Consider the following 17,279-nt stretch of genomic DNA (forward strand, 5'->3'; position numbering starts at 1 on the left):
TTTGCCTATAAGATGTGCAGGGATAAAGATAGAACAGAGACTGAGTGAATGTCCAACCAATGCCTGGCCCAACGCAAGACCCACTCAGTGGGAGAGAACCACCCCATGATGCTGTTAACGATACTGTGCTATGCTTGCAGACAGGAGCCTAGTTGAGTTGTCTTCTGAGAGGCTCCACCCAGCAGTGTCTCAAAACAGATGCGAAGACTCATATCAAAACAGTAGGAGAAGCAGAAAGAGTCTAGTGGAAAAGTGGGGGAAAGGAGAAAAGGACCTTTAAGTGACAGGAGCTTCACAAGAAGACCAACAGAGTCAACTGACCAGGGCCTAGAGGAGCCTGCTAAGACTGAGGCACCAATCAAGGACCTTGCATGGACTGGACTCAGGTCCCCTGAAGGATTGTGGTCAATGGGTAGTTCAGGCTCCCTCTTGCGTGAACTCTCTTGCCGGCTTTTGATTACTTGCCCCTGGCAAGACTGTCTTGCCAGGCCACAGGGGAGGATGGAGTGTTTGGTCCTCATGCCACTTGATGAGCTGGAGTGAATAAGTGGGGACTCTCCTCTTCTAAGGAGTTGGAGCGGGGTACGGAACAGTGAGGGAGGGTGGGACTGGGAAGAGAGGAGGGATGGGGCTGCCACTGGTATGTGAAGTAAGTAAAATAAAATAGATAGATAGATAGATAGATAGATAGATAGATAGATAGATAGAAAGATAGTCAGAAAATCAATCTGTGCATTCCCTCTCATCACATGCCCTGATCATGCCAAAAAAAAAAAAAAAAAAAAAAAAAAAAGAACCATTTGCAATCCCAGAATCTTTCAGACACTTAGCAAAGTGCATTGGAGCCTAAGTCATGCTTGACAGACACATAAGGTAATGGCAGGCATTATACTCGCTGAGGCCCAATAAGGTTGGGGCAATAACAACATTTTTTTAACATTGTAATACATACAGAAATAGTGTATATGAAAATATGACTTATGGTGACCAGAAGAAAAATCTAGACTATATTGGTGGCAGAGAGCAAGGTTCTGAACAGGAGCACTCAGACCAACTGTGGGTAACAGGTGATGTTGAAGCCCTGTGCTAAATACTTGCCTTATATTGAACTTAAGAAAAGCACTAATAGCTACCTGAGATGACCCTGCAAAGCACAAAATAGGTGCTCACTGTGGATGTAGCTGGGTTGTTATAGTGCATAGTAAACTACATTATAATTTTGTTATTATTTACTAAAAGCTACAGGATCAGATATAGTTATCTGTAATAAAAAGAAAAGATTTCATTTTCTTTCCTGCTTTTGTCTCCTCCTCTTTTATTATTATTACCTAGGACTCCACCCACAGCCTTGTGGGTACTTAGCTAGGGTTTTACCATTACTGCAACGTTGTGTTCCCAGCTCTAAGGGTCTGACCTCTCCAGCCTGTATTGTCTGTACTTTTTCTATTTTTCTGGTGTTCACCATTTTATCTTTTTCTTCTTCTTTGTCTTTGTCTATTCTCCTTCCAGTCCTCTTGCTTTCCCAGCTCTGTCTCTCTGTCTTATTATTTCTCCCCCATCCTTCTCCTCCTCCTCCTTCCTTCCTTCCACCAACACAACTTATGTATCCGTACTCATGAATTAGAATGAGGAACAAAGCAGATAAACCTGATCCTAACCTCATGGAAAATACTATTTTTACTTTTAATGGACCTTGCCAGGACCAATAAGTATGGGGTAATGTGAGAATGAGAGAGAAAGAAGTAAAAAGTCTTCAGAGAAATGCTAAGTATCAGAGGAAAAGTCCAGCTAAATTTCTTGAACTCCTGGAAATAGACAATCTCACTTCTATTTTAAAAATAAGAGGTTGTGTTCACAGGAGCGAGCGTGCTTGTGTAAATGAGGACAAAAGCTGACCGTATTCAGATAGTGCTGCGCCAAGCACGTCACATCCGTTATCTCACTCTGTCCTCTCACTTCTCATTGTGCCCTAAAACGTAGTCTCTTAGATGTGGGAGGCCGATACCTGTCGCTGTCCATCTGGACTTCAGGAGGGTGAGGCATAATGGGCACACTAGTGAATGAAAGTAAAGGGAATTCCAGTAACTCAAATCCTGGGAAATAAGGCTGCAATGAAAGAATTCTGTTAGCATATTGACGTAGCACCTAGTTCTTCCCTTACAATGACTTGAAAATGAGTCATGCAGAATGTGTCTATAAATACATGCGTAGACACCATTCTTGGAACTGTGAGGTCTTCCGGCTGGTTCATGGTTTGAGCCCTGGAGTCAAATCGCATGTGTTTTCAGTCTCATCCTCACCACTCCCTGCTTGAGGGATCCCCAGCACTTAGCCCATCTCTCAAAACCATAATTTCCACATTTACACAAAGTGTACAATTATGTCTTTTTCCAGGATTACTGTAAAGATTGAGATGAAGTGTAAGACACATCTGTCATACAACAGAAACTCAACTAATGTGAAATGTCAAAAAAGCTCCCCGCTCCAAGGTTTGTTGCAGAGCTTATATAAATCACCAAGAAGCGCCTTTGACAGCTGTTGGGACTTGCTAAATGCTGGCTCCCCTTCTCACCTGGTAGACATTGTCAAGAAAGCAGGTCGGCATTTTCTGGGTATATTCCAAGGAATGGAATAGTGCTCTCTGAGCAGCTGGGGCTTGTAGCATAGGGAGCTCCCTGGGGGTATCTGTGGTCCCCTGAAGTCCCCAGGCTTCCTTAAGATGTCCACTGGAAACTGCTGGAGACGGCTATGGTGGACACCTCTGGCATGCTCCCAGCTCCTCCTCCCTTGTGGACCTTTTGTGTTCCACACAACCCGACTTAGGCTCTGCAAAGTTTAACATAAACCTCTTTCTTCTAAATGCAAATATCATCTCCCTGCTCTGTGTCCATATTCAGCAAGGTTCTTTGTATTCTTTATTTACTTTAATTTTCTTAATATATTTAAGCTGGGGACTGAACAAAGCTGGGGATGTCCTTTAGTACTTCACTGTGCTTGATGTGAGGATGGGATAAAAATGAATTTCTGTTCTCTCAAGTTAGCATACGCTTCATTTGTTCTGTATATCCTTAGCCAGGGGCTGCTGGGTTCAAGGAAGGCTGCTTGTTATTTCATGGAGGAAAAAGAGAAAGAGAAAAGACACCAAGAGAGCAAGAGAGCTTCTAGAGTATTCACATACACGTTGCCTTCAGTTTGTTGTTTTATTTAACTCTCACGGGAACTCCCTGGATACATAGGCATTTTTAATTAACTTCTTTAAAGTCTTTTAGCCAGGAAAGGGGTGGGGATACACACACACACACACACACACACACACACACACACACACAGAGAGAGAGAGAGAGAGAGAGAGAGAGAGAGAGAGAGAGAGAGAGAGAGTCAGAATTTAAAAACAAACCCTTTGTAGTTCTTGTAGTCATGCTAAAACCACGAAGAAGTTTCACCTCTAAGTTACCCAATTGTACAAACCAAGGAACTGAGTCCCAGGTTAGTAATATACTCAAGGGCACAGTGAGTAGATGGCCACAGAACTGACACTTAACTAGATATTAGCTCCCTAATCTAAAACAGCTCATTCTCATAGTTACCTTTCTTTCTAATTTTGTGATTATTACTTTGTCAGGACAGTATGCAGGATACGATTAAAGTTTCAGTGAAAGAACCAGATAGTTAAAATGAAGGCACCCTGTCCTTTGCATGAGCAAAGTCTGGAGAAGAAAGCATGAGCACTTCAATCACTTAAATGGGAGTGACAAATATGTCAAGCACTCGGTGCCCTAGAAAATATGTCAAAAAACATTAGTGGGACACATATAGAAATATAGCAGCAGAGTGCTTATTACGAATATGTGTGGTAGCTGCAATGTTAGAGTCAGACAGCATGGTGAAAGTGGACAGCATTGCAACTGGATTTTGAACACAGTAGACATCTGGTGCAATATTTCTGAAGGAGATAGAGAAAAGCAAAGCATACAAGGTACCGGTAAACAAAGCAGACACATGGAGCAGTGTGTCAAGGTGAATACAAAACTTTACATTTCAACACACACCCAGCAGAAATCTCTTGAGACAATATAAACAACTTTTTATTTAAAAAATTAAAATACAAGTATATTATTAGTCCCCTTTTTTTTTTCTTCCTCTTAGGCTCTTCCATACCATTCTGCTCTCTCTCAAACTCAATATTTATTATTGTTACATATTTTTATAAATACATCAATATACAAGTACAGTCCAGATTTCAGAGTTGACCATTTGGTATTGGATAACCTATTAAAGGGTTCATGCCTGGGCTTGACCAGTCTCACTCTCAGCATTCCTTAGATGACTGTAGTTCTTTGTCTAGAGATGGAACTCAGTGAGATTTACTTTTTCCCTTTTGCATTAGCAAGTCTAGACTATTGATGTTGTCCTTGTTCAAACCTTGCTTAGGCAGCCATATTGTTGAGGTACCTGTCATTTCTAGGAGCTGTAGCGTAGGTTTTACAATGCCATTTGTTTTGTAGAGAATCCAGGGACATTTGTGGATGTGAGAGGTGTAAGAGAAGCAATGTAGTTGTTCTACTGACAGAGGGTTGTGACTTAAAATTAGATCAGAAATGAGAGGGTGGGGAACAGAAAAATAAAATTGAAATTTATATTCCAGAAAAAGAAACACAATAAAAGAAGGCAAGAATTTAAATTTTGATTGCTGAATATCTTTGTACTCAGTGTTTAGAACAATGAGTCCTATATCATAGATGTTTACTGAATATTGGTTGAAGAAATGAGTGAGCTGTGGAAATGGAGGAAATAAAAAGTGTACTAAGAGGAGAGAGATACCGGCCTTAAGAGAATTAGCTTTAGAATAGAGTTGAGACCACCCATTCTAATGTGAAAACAAGGATCTATGAGGTACTGTTAAGTGAGAAGTGGTCCATAGGTTAGGAGAAGAAGCTCCAAAACAGTAAAGCCTATGTGGTCAATACTGAGTACATGGTAGCACACTGATTGTCATGGACTAGGCTAAATCTTTCTGGACTGATGCACCAGGAAAGGAAATTGTAAAGCACCTTGAGAAGGAGAACAGATGTATTAAAGAAGGGTAATAGAATCACTAGGCTCTCTGGAATACCCATTGGGATTTCTAGGAATACTATTACAATTAAGACGAGTTGATAATGTTATAGGTATGTCCAGGAATGTTTAATTGTTAGTATACAAAAATCAGAGGTTATGAGTAGCTAAATTTAAATCTGTTTATGGTCTTGCCAAGAAAGTGAATAGAAGGGAAGTAACTAGGTGCACGGGCAGTTGTTACAGTGTTAGGCTGTGGCATCAAAGCAGACAAGGAGGGAGTGGAGAATAGAGGAGGTAGTTATGGGTGGAACCAGAGATGGGATACAGGATACTAGTGCAGACTGAGGAGGCCAGAATGGAAGTATCAACCTAAGTTTGCACCTCTTCACTGAAGAAGGGGTAACAGAAGTCATGGACCAGGAGCATTTGTTGGTACTGACAAGTTTGCTGGCATTAATACATGACCTGTCTCAAGTGGTGTATGAATGACCTCAGGAGAACATAAAAACATCATATACTAGCCAGATGATGATGGTGCATGCCTTTAATCCCAGAATTCAAGAGGCAGAGTCAGTTAAATTCTGAGTTGAAGGCCAGGTTGGTCTACGGAGTGAATTCCAGGACAGGTACATAAAAACAACAACAACAAAAATAAAAAACAAAACAAAAAAACACCTGTCTTGAAAAATAAACAAAACAAAACAAAATACATACTAGTTGCTTTAAAAATGTATTTTCTAAGAATTCCAAATTACATATATGGTAAATCATCTTATTGTGCGACTAATCCTTTCAAAAGGCCTCATCTTCATAACCTAATCTAAACATGAGTTTCACCAAAAATAAATAGATAGATAGAAAGATAGATGCTAGATAGATAGATAATAGATGGAGAAATAGATTGATAAGTTAATTAAAATCACTGTTGTTTTAGCCAGGCAATGGTAGCACATGCCTTTAATCTCAGCACTCAGGAAGCAGAGGCAGGCAGAGCTCTGAGTTTGAGACCAGCCTCATTGGTCTACAGAGCTTGTTCTAGGGCAGCCAAGGCTACACAAAGAAATCTTGTCTTGAAAATAATAGACAAATGATAGATACATAGGTAGGGAGGTAGATAGATAGAAACAGATGAGATGATAGATGAAACAAAAACACTTCCCAAAGGCTCCATCTTCAAATATTATCACATAGTAGAGTGAAGTGGCAACACAGGAAGTAGGATGGTGGAGGGGAACCAATATCATCTTCAGGAACAGTTATGGAAGGGATCAAACATTCAGTCCATCCCATAAAGGATGGTAGCAAATCAGTGGAGCCTTCCCTAACAACGTCTTCATTAGATCATCCAAGTCACCCTTGAAATCAGTAGAAATCTTGGCAGGGGAAGAGCCAGAGGAGAGGTGTTATCATTGAATGAAAAAAATCAAGACTGAGGCATGTACTTGACATCAATAAATAAATTAGTTGGATAACAAAGTCTAATAAAATCAACTTCAAAGGAGTTAGGCTTCAGAAAGAAAAAAAAATGAAAATGTTTAGAAAATAAAGAAAAAGACATCTACTTTACACCCAGCTCCAGTGCGATAATAAAAGAGAACTTAATCATATGGGGATAATTCCAGACACAGAAGTTTTAGGTTCTGGACATTAAGAGTAAATGATGAGAATGTGGAGATAAGTGTCTGTACAGTGACAAGGATGAGCTGATGGGTGGCTATGTGCTTTCAAATGCACAGTGACAGACCTGGGCAATAGTGGAGCACAGGCGAGAACTCTGGGAGAAGCAGATGTAAGATGGGGCTGTTCTCTTCCAGTGACACTTAAGGATGCTCAGAAGATGAGAGGTCTCTTCTTGGTTCACTCCTTACTTAGGAAGATGACATGTAAGGGCTATTCTTCCTTTCAAGTCAATATGAGTGAGTGTACACTAGAACTGGCTCTGGCTACCCTTTGGGGTTAGGGCACAGTGTATAAACTGAACATTGTACAAATATAGCATACCCTCTTCTTCAATAAGATGTGGCATAAAAGGAAAAAAGCATATTTAGCTGTCTGTAACCATAGGCTATATATCCTTTCAAGTAATCTAATATTCTGTTAGTATAGATTCTCAATATAGTCCTATTCAGGTCTAATTAGATTTAGCACTATCTTTTCTATAATTCATTGCATAGGCTTTAGAGCCAGATAGACTTGGGTCTGAGTTTCTCTTCTGGGTTTTGTGAACTGGTGGTTGTTAGCATACAGGTGATCCTGCTGACCAGCTCTCAGGACCCTAGCAACATCTCACATCATCACCTAACACTACTGAGTGCTAGATGTCTGCTGGATAAAAGGACCCCTGCCACCCCAGCTCTCTCTCTGTTCCAATGTCCATCTGTTCTTGCTATTTTTCTCTCTGTGTCCTAGATGCCCCATTTCTCTCCCTCCTGATCCCCCTCCCCTCTGTGGCCTCATGGCACATTCACTGTCTCTAACCTTTCTCCAAATCCGCTCTCCTCCCTTTCTCCAATCAGTTTCTTTGTACCAGATCTTTTGTGTGGTGTAATCCCTAAGTGGCTTGGTATGGGCCCTCCATGGTACCCTGCCACCACATCATTATAAATCATAACAGTAGTTGTAGATTTTCTAGGTTCCCTCCTTACTTTGTATCTCTTGTTAAAATTGGTCTTGATCTCACAACGATCCACCTGCCTCTGCCTTCCAAGTGCTGGGATTATAGGCATGCGCCACCACGCCCGGCTTGTATCTCTTTTTAAAATTAATTTATTTATTCATTACATCCCAATCGTAGCCCCCTCCCTCCTCTCTACCCAGTCCCACCCTCCCTCCCTCGACTCCCATCCTCCTTTCCCTGTTCCTCGGAGAAGGGGAGCCCCCTCACTCCCAACCCACCCCAGTTCATCAAGTCACATCAGGACTGAGATGGCCCTCTTCTTGGCAAGGTACCTCTTGGGCCCTGCTACTCCTTGGACAGCCATAGACTATAGACACTTGGCTCCCCATTTCTTCAAGTATATTCCCTAAATCAAGGAAAGATCACTATGTCCATCCATGAGGAAAACTGGAAAGGCAGGAAACCATATGTTCTGGGCAGCATCCTTAAACAGTGATGGGCCAAGGTTTGTGAAGGAGTCTCTAGCTCTCATCTTTGGGGTGAAGTTTGAGGTCAGGGTATACCCAGCTGAAAGCACTTTTGTTGTAGGATTGAGTTCAGGGATGGGTGTGTCTCTGCTGCTTGTCTAGAGGCATCTCACTAGATCCTCTACTTAGAGTCAACTCCTGTCTCACTCTTTGCTCTTGGTGAATCTAACATACAGCAGGGAATGTGGACGTTACCCAAATTCTCAGAGTTCCTGTTTTGTTCTCTGAAAACTAGCATGAGCATACATTTTTCTATAAACAAGTTGACTTAAGATTTAAAAGAAAGATGGTTTAGAAAGCACTTAGCATTGTCCCTAGCTCAGGGAGTCTCAGGGTTACTATGAAGTACCATTCTTCTTTAATGCTGATGCCGCCCTACAGATAGTTAGAATGCCAGAGGAAGCATAGAACCCTAGTTTGTAGAACCTGGGAAGATGAATTCACCTGTTTAGGGAAATCTCTGAGTCCATTGAGGTTTCAGAAATGGGAGGTTGGGTGGGGTACACATAGATATTCAGCAGGGTTATGGTAATTAAAAATTAGTTTACAATAGTAATAAACTAATTATATTTAATAATACTTTAAAAAAGGTTATTAGATAATTGTGGTGTTCAATGATAATACCAGGAACATAAGAAATACAAGATATATGCCTACCTGTAGCAACCTCTGAAAGCATGTGGAGAGAGAAGCCTCAGCTGCAGACAGTAGCTACAGGAATTCTTCCCAGGAAGGATATAGTCTCTGGTGGAAAGCTCAAGAATTGGTTCCCTGAGGCAGAATTGTTTTAAAAATAAAAGTGTTGCTTAAGGCTCATCCTGCCAATCAAATATTAGAAGTGAATCATACATTGGCAAAGGTTTTGCATTTCTTATATGTTTACAGGGCCATAACTATTGTATAATGAGGCAATTTTATGTAAATCTCTTCAGAATTGGATCTGGACATTTGCAAAGGCCAGTGTCACCCCTTGGAAATGTAGCAATGAGTCTCTTTTCTGTTTCTTTGGTTTTCTTTGTCATTGGGGCAATTTGCATGAAAATGGGATTCTGATTACTCCCCTGTTTCTCTGGCTTGTTTTTCCTTCAGAACTGAAAGTCGTCCTGTGACAGGACAGTTTTCAGCTTCTGGCATTCATAATTAAAATGAAGCAGGAACTTAAAAGAGCTCACTGCAATTACAGAAATAACCTCTGCATTCTGGGAATGAAGGAGTCAACCAGCTCTGTAATCATGTTATATACATTGTGAGCAGGAGAACAGAGGAGAAGGTGATGAGGGCAGAGGAGCACTGGGAGAAGAAGCTGGATCCTGACATGGATCATTAAATTGTGGAACAACACTGGAGCAAGCAAGCTCTATTCCATAGGGAGTGAGGAAGGGGGAGGGGCGCAGGGCTACACCCTTGTAGAGGGAAGGTACCCTTGGAGCCTTCTATTTCTCTAATGAGTTCCATTATTGGTATGGTGAGATAGTCTCTCTCTCTCTCTCTCTCTCTCTCTCTCTCTCTCTCTCTCTCTCTCTCTCTCTCTCTCTCTTTCTCTGTCTTCCCCCATTTGTACTTGCTTCATCTTGGCTCATCATCTCTTATTACAGCAATGTGGATTTTAAAGGCAAAAATCTTCTGGCTCTTGTTGACTGGCTGGAAATAATTGTGGAAGATTTATTCACAGCCAAGCACTCTGAGAATATGGGAGGTGAACACATGGGATGGCTTAGGAGGAGGCAAGGAGATGGAAGGTCCAGTAAAATAACTATGCAAGTAGCCCAGCACTTTGGTGTTAGTAAGGAACAGTCAGACTGTTCCTTTTTATCTCTTTCTTTCATTCACTTGCCAGGGACCTGTAGTACCAGCTACTCAGGAGGCAGGCATAGGAGGAATCCTGGAGAGCCAGGAGCTCAAGATCAGTTTAGACAACAAAGTGAGAAAGAGTAAAATGATCCAGTGTGTGCAGGCCTATAATCCCAGTACTCAAGAGACTGAAGCAGGAAGATTGCAGGTTCAGGGCCAGCCCGGGCTACATCGAGAGCTCAAGGCTAGCCTGTTCTACGTAGCTAATACCTATTTAGAAAAACAAACCAAACTAAAGAATCTTATGAATCCAATAACGGACACCTCTGCTTTAATATTCTTTCTGTCATTGAGTCCACCCATTCTTTAAGGAACACAGTAAACACTGTCTCTATTTCTTTCGGGATCCCCTTGAAATTCCATTTACCCTCTGGGACTGTATTTAATGGAAGGTAGGTATTGTGTACATGTTAAAATATGTATAATTTTTTTGCTGAGATGTCTGAAATGCTTTCCCAAGTTCATTCAATTAAATCATGCAAAGTCACAAGTTTTGTACCTATGGATGGAGAGTCTCTTTTGGGACGAGTGTAGGGGAGAAGAATAGAGGGAGGGAGCCTCAGGTGTGGCCCTGCATGCATGTGAGGGGCCTGTCAGGGCGTGCAGGCTTCTCACCCTTGCTCTTGTGCTGCTGCTTTGTTCTGCCCCCTTACATTTGATGTACTTCTGTTTCTCTCATGGCTGGAGACATGTTGCATTTATTTCCATGAACTCCCCAAGCTTCAGGATATCTAAATGCGAAGGTTCATCATAGATATACCTAGGAATAGTGCCAGTGGGTACATACATATATATATACATATATATTTTCAAGTATATGCCTATTACATGTGGTACAGAAGATAAAAGTCACGTGTCCTAAGCTAGGAACATTTTTGTAGTTCATTACTTACTTTATAAGTGCCTCCTCATATTCAGGCACTGGGATTTCTGGAGTCTTCTTCACAGCCTGCGGGACAGCCCCAGTTGAGTTTCATGGCCTTCTAACCCTATGCATCCGAGCCTGACTTTATCGTGGCAGCATGCTTCCCTTAGCCCACCTCTCCTCTCTTGCTTCCATCTTTGCTTGAATGGATTGCCATCCACACTACTTTCTAAGCTAGGGTCTATAAGCTTATTTCAGCATCTTGCTCGTCTGCATAACCCTGTCCCAGGAATGACTCTGGACCAGATCTCATTGTGGTTTTCATTAAACCACATTTCCTCAGACTGTCTGGTCTCTTCTGATGGCATCTACAAGAATAGCATTACTGGTCCTCATGACTCCATGTTACTCTATCCTAGCACCCTGTCTAGACTACCCAAGAGCCATGGGATTCACATCAATGGCTGTTTCAGCATGTAGACTCAGAGTCACACAAGGGCCCAGATAACATTTTTTCATCATCATGCACTCTGGTTCCTAGCATAGACTAATATCAAGACCAGTTATTATTTAGATTTGAGGATAGAATAGAATGAAATAAGGGAAATACCAAAATGATGCATTTCCTATGAGATTATTGGTAATTAATAAAAACTTCAGCACCTCTAAGAAGAATAGTAATACTGCTTACTACTATTATTGAAATATTTTCCTGTATATATAACATATATATATTATATGGTTTATTTTTAGCATGGGAGAAACACAGATGGAAGAGAGAGGCAGGGAGGAATAAAAAACCTTTTTTGAGCAGCTTGGAAGTGTGCGCACATGCTTGTGTATGTGTGTATGTGTGTGTGTGTACATATACGTATGTGCATGCATTTATGTTTTTAGCTTCGCTTTTTATAGATTCAGTTTAGATTAGTAGTACCAGAGTCATTCCCAGCTTCTCATGGTTGTGAAGCTCAGGCTTTTATCCCAGAGCATATGCCTGTAAGTAGAGATGCTAGGCTCATCCGACTAACAAAGAAATAATAAGAAAGGTCTGGGAGTGTCTGTCTAGCTTGCCTGAGTTGCTACTTTTCTTTGAGAAGATCACTCAGAGGCTTGGCCTGGAAAGGAGAGCTAAACTGGCTTTGTTATCTGAGCGCATTCACAGCTCCATCCAAAATACCTGCTCAGCTTTCAAAGCCATAGGAATACTATCGGTAGTTGGCAGACTTTAATAGAACTGGCACATTTCAGGGTCAGAGGAGAGAATGGGAAATAGATGCTTTCAGATTAAAAAGGGAAATGATGCAAAAATAAAGAGGGTACAACTCAGAGAAAATAACTATGTGTCCCTCAGTCACAGAGCAAGGAGATTTTAATCCTCGAGCATGGAGTGCCCACTCAGTAGAAAGTGTCTGATATTAATGCAATTAAAAATTTTAATTTAGCTGGCTGTGATGGCACATGTCTTTAATCCCAGCACTCAGGAAGGCAGAGGCAGGTAGATCACCATGAGGTCAAAGTCAGCCTGGTCTACGAGTCCAGGGCAGCCAGGGCTACAAAGGGAAAGCCTGTTTCAAAAAACAAAACAAAACCAAACTAACAAAAAGCTAATTTTGCATTCGTGTTGTGATTTTACTTTGAGTTATAAAAACTTTTTTTCCGCAACGTAAAATCACCGATATATCATCACTCCCTGTGTCTCTACACAGGTCCTGCTTATTAGGCACGCAAAATTAATACAGCATATATTGTCCAACCTAGAAGATCTAGAAGGAGGTGAAAAAGTCTCCCAGGGCCTGATCTGGGAAGGACTGTGGCTGTGGAGCACCAGCTAACCCATCTGAAGGAGAAGGAAGAAATGGGAATGCTACCTGAACAGCTACAGAGGATAGAGGAAGTGGCAGAGCTCTGAAAGCATGGTGGTCTCTGGCTGTGCAGTGCACCTTGGCCATTGGAGCAGTCAAGCAGCTACCATTTCACCAGCAGAAAGCTACCATAGCCAAGTGCATGTGGTTTACTTGTGGGTGGTTTATTTTTAAGCCACACAAGGCTCCTGGAAGCAGTGCTCTCACACACAGCCCGTGACATTTTCAGATGGAGCCGCTCTCCTCTGTGCAGTTAGCAATATTGACCTTCAGATTGCAGAGGGTCAGACAATCATTTCCGAGAAGAAAATGCAATGCAAACAAATACATAGCCTATAGGCGGTTTGGCTCGAGACGACTTTATTTACTATCAGATGTTCTGGCCTCAAGCCCTGGCCTCAATATTGTTATAAGCAAGTCACTGAAGGTCGGTGAGGCTTGGCTGCCTCATCGATCAAATCTGTCAATAAAATACATGTGTACACATGGACACATAATTAATGTTAGGAGAGAGGATGCCATAGAGAGCTGATGCCAGCAGACAGGCAGTGAGGACAAAAGTGGATGTGTGGTGACAGAATATCTGTGAATCACCTGTCCTCAACTTATTTTCTTCCTCTCTGGAAATCTGTTCTCAAATTCAAAATAGGCATTCGTCTCCAGCCTTCCTCTATACCATCCTGAACAGACTTAATGCACACTGGAGAGTTTCTTTCCACGTCTCTCTCTTGGATGTATTTATCTTAAAAGAAGATATTTTGTCTAGCTTTTCCTTATAATACCATTATTTTAACACAGTCTTGGAGTTAGACTTGGTCATTTGATCATTTTCTTGTGTGTGTGTGTGTGTGTGTGTGTGTGTGTGTGTGTGTGTGTGTGTGTGTGTGTGTTTGTGTGTGTGTGTTTATGTGTGTGTGTGGCTCATCCTAGGCAAATGTTCTTTTACTGCTCTCCTTTATAGGCCTGGATGAGTTTATTCTATTTACCACTAAATCCTGTAAAAACTCATACCTGAAATGAGAGGTGTGAGTGAAAGCCTGGCCCACTCAGGACTTTCTCCAGGGACAGAGCACTGCGTAGAATAGCAGAGACAAATGAGGTCGATGCTGTCTCTGACTGAGGTACTGAGTGGAACTAGGACCTGTGGATCAGACCATCAATCACACAGGATGCTGCTCAGTCTGGTCTGTCATCTCTCTACCTACAGGGTTTTCAGCCAACCAAAAATTATCCCAAATGGACTACCATGAACTCCTGAGAATTTCAAGTTAAGTTCTTTAATGCAAAAGAGCAATTTAAGTCACTGTTCTTTGCTTGTTTTCTTTTCTTTTTTTCCTATTTTTTATTTTTAATTTGTTCACTTTACATCTAGAATGTAGTCCCCTCTGTCATTGCTTCCTGATCTCACTCTTCCTTCCTCATACCACCTCTCTCATTTCCCTAGTCCTCAGTAAGGGGGAGCCCTCCTCCTTAATATCTGATCTCAGCCTAGCAAGTCTTATCTGGACTCCCTGCATCCTTTTCCACTGTGGCCTGGCAAGGCTGCCCCACCAGAGGAAGTATGCAGGGAACAGAATCCATGTCAACAGTAGTCCTTGCTCCCCATATTGTGGGACCCACAAGGAGACTGTGCTGCCTGTCTACTACATCTGAGCAAGGAGTCTAGGTCCTCATTGTACACAGTTTTTGGTTGGTTTATCAGTCTCTTCACTGCCACCCTCCTCTGCCCATATTTGTTGGCTTCATTGGTCTCCATGTGGAACTTCTGTCCCTTCCAGGCCCTTCTATGCCCCAACACTTCCATAAGACTCCCTGCCTTACACCCCTAAGTTTGGCTTTGAGCCTCAGCATCTGCTTGGATCCCTACTGGGTGGAGTCTCTCAGAGAGTCTTTATGGTAGGCTCCCTTCCTTTTTCTTCTCTTCAACTCCTTCTTGCATCTATTCTATCTGCCCTCTGAATGAAAATTAGCAATCTCCCTAGGGTCCTGCTTCTTATTTAGCTTCTTTAAGTCTGTATATTATAGTGTGGTTATCTTCTATTATGTGACTAATATCCGCTTATAAGGGAGTATATATCATGGGTGTCTGTGTGAGACTGTGTTACCTCATTCAGAATGATTGTTGAATGATTGTTTCTAGTTCCATTCATTTGCCTGAGAATTTCAAGGTTTCCTTATTTTTAATAGCTGAATAGTATCCATTGTGTAAATGTACCACAGTTTATTTATCCATTCTTTGGTTGTGGAGCATCTAGATTGTTTCCATATTCTTGTTATTATGAATAAAGCTGCTATGAACATAGTAGAGCAAATGTCCTTGTATGGTGGAGCATCTTTCAGGTATATGCCCAGGAGAGGTATAACTGGGTCTTGAGGTAGAACTATTCTCAATCTTCTGAGAAAGTGCCAGATAGAAAAATGCAAATAGATCCTTATTTATCACCCTGTACATAACTAAAGTCCAAGTGTATTAAAGATTTCAACATAAAACCAGACACACTAAATCTGTTAGAAGAAAAAGTGGGGAAGAGCCTTGAACTCATTAGCAAAGAAGACAACTTCCTGAGAAAAACCCAACAGCTCAGGCTCTAAGGTCAATAATTAATAAATGGAACCTCATGATCCTGAAAAGCTTCTGTAAGGTAAAGGACACTGTCAACAGAACAAAAACAACATTCTAGAGACTGGGAAAAGATCTTCACCAACCCTACGTCTGACCATGGGCTAATATCCAAAATATATAGAGAAGTCAAAAAATTAAACACCACCAAAACAAGTAATTCATTAAAAATATGGGGTACAGAACTAAGCAGAGAACTCTCACGAAAGTATATTGAATGGCCAAGAAACACTCAAATAAATGCTCAACATCCCTAGTCATCAGGGAATTGCAAACTAAAACAACTCTGAGATTCTACCTTATACCTATCAGTATGGCTAAAATTAAAAAAAAAAAAACTCGGGTGACAGCACATGCTGGTGAGAATGTGGAGAAAGGGGAACACTCCTCCATTGCTGGTGGGAATGCAAACTGGTACAACCACTTGAGTGATTGTCTTAATCTCTCAAATGGAAGGTGTGTCTTTGCCCCTGAATTCACCTTAGCGAAGCATACCCATCTGTGGCAAGCATGCCCTCTATGCTGTCTTTCATCTGGTCTTAGGAGAGGTGGTGGTGTCACAGCTACAGACAGGGCATGCTCCTCTGTTTTCACATTCCCTTTTTATTTCTGTGGTCCACACTCCTGCAATCTAGAAACTGAGGAATGATCGAGTGAGCAGGTGAGGATCCTGTCCACCAGTTAGCTGGAGCTGCCAAGTGCTGGGTCTGTTCTGCAAACCAGCTCAGCTTTCTCTGAGACCTGCTATCCTACAGACATAAGGATTTGAGAGTCCAGGGGAAGGAGTCAGGTTCAAAGGCCCACACCTGTCCCTGTCACATGAATGCAGACTACTGTTTTCTAGGTACATTTTATTTTATTTCCCACAATGTTTTGTGTGTATTAATAACTGATATTGGAGGGAGGAGAGAAGATACAGAGTATGCAGATTAGACTGGCAAGAATGAAAAGGCGATTTGAGGCTTGAAAGCCCAGGGATCACCATCTTGTTTAGACTTTTTCTCAATGGCATTCATTTTTTTGGGGGGGGGGCATTCTTTTTAAGAGTATCCCTGATAGAGCCCAGGAAGGGAGCACAACACCAAAGAATTAATTCAGGATCGTATCGGGTTATCTCTGCCCATCAGAAGAAGCCATCCATCTCTGTCACCCCTCCAGAAAAATATGAGAACAATTTTGTTGTTTCTGACAAGTTTTCATTCTGTAGGTCTCCAATGCTTTCAATTTTATAATCTTCTGTTATCCTATCCCTCCTTCCAGCTAACTACCTAGTACAGACATCCACAGCTACTGTATTCGGAAGGTGGCTGAGCTGTGCATTTTGCAACAAGATAGAAATGTACCATCTTAGTTAGCAGTCTTTGTACCCTTGGCCCCTGTGCTCATGTGATATCTCCAAATCTGACATAACTTGTTCCTTAGAGAGACAGAGGAGAGAGTAATCAGAAAGTCATCTCAAAGTCAATTATATATGTATTTGCAACAGCTTTGTAATATATTTTGAAAGATTTATTTTAGTTATTATGTATGCAATGTCCTGCCCACATGTATGCCTATATACAGAAGAGGCCACCAGATCTCATTACAGATGGTTGTAAACCATCATGTAGTTGCTGGGAATTGAACTCAGGACCTCTGGAGGAGCGGCCAGTATGCTTAACCTCAGAGCCATCTCTCCAGCCCCTTTCTGAAACATCTTAATGAAAATTATTGTTCTTCATAATGAATGCAGACTAATTAAACAACAACAACTTTTTTGATTTTCAGTCACACATAGGAACACACCCCTGTACTCTTGGTACTCACAAGAAAACAATCATGTGTTCAAGTTTAGCCTGGGGTGTAGAATGGGCCACTGTCTCAGCACAAGATAAAACAA

This window comes from Acomys russatus, chromosome 7, assembly GCF_903995435.1.
Source record: "Acomys russatus chromosome 7, mAcoRus1.1, whole genome shotgun sequence".
In the NCBI taxonomy this organism is placed as follows: Eukaryota; Metazoa; Chordata; class Mammalia; order Rodentia; family Muridae; genus Acomys; species Acomys russatus.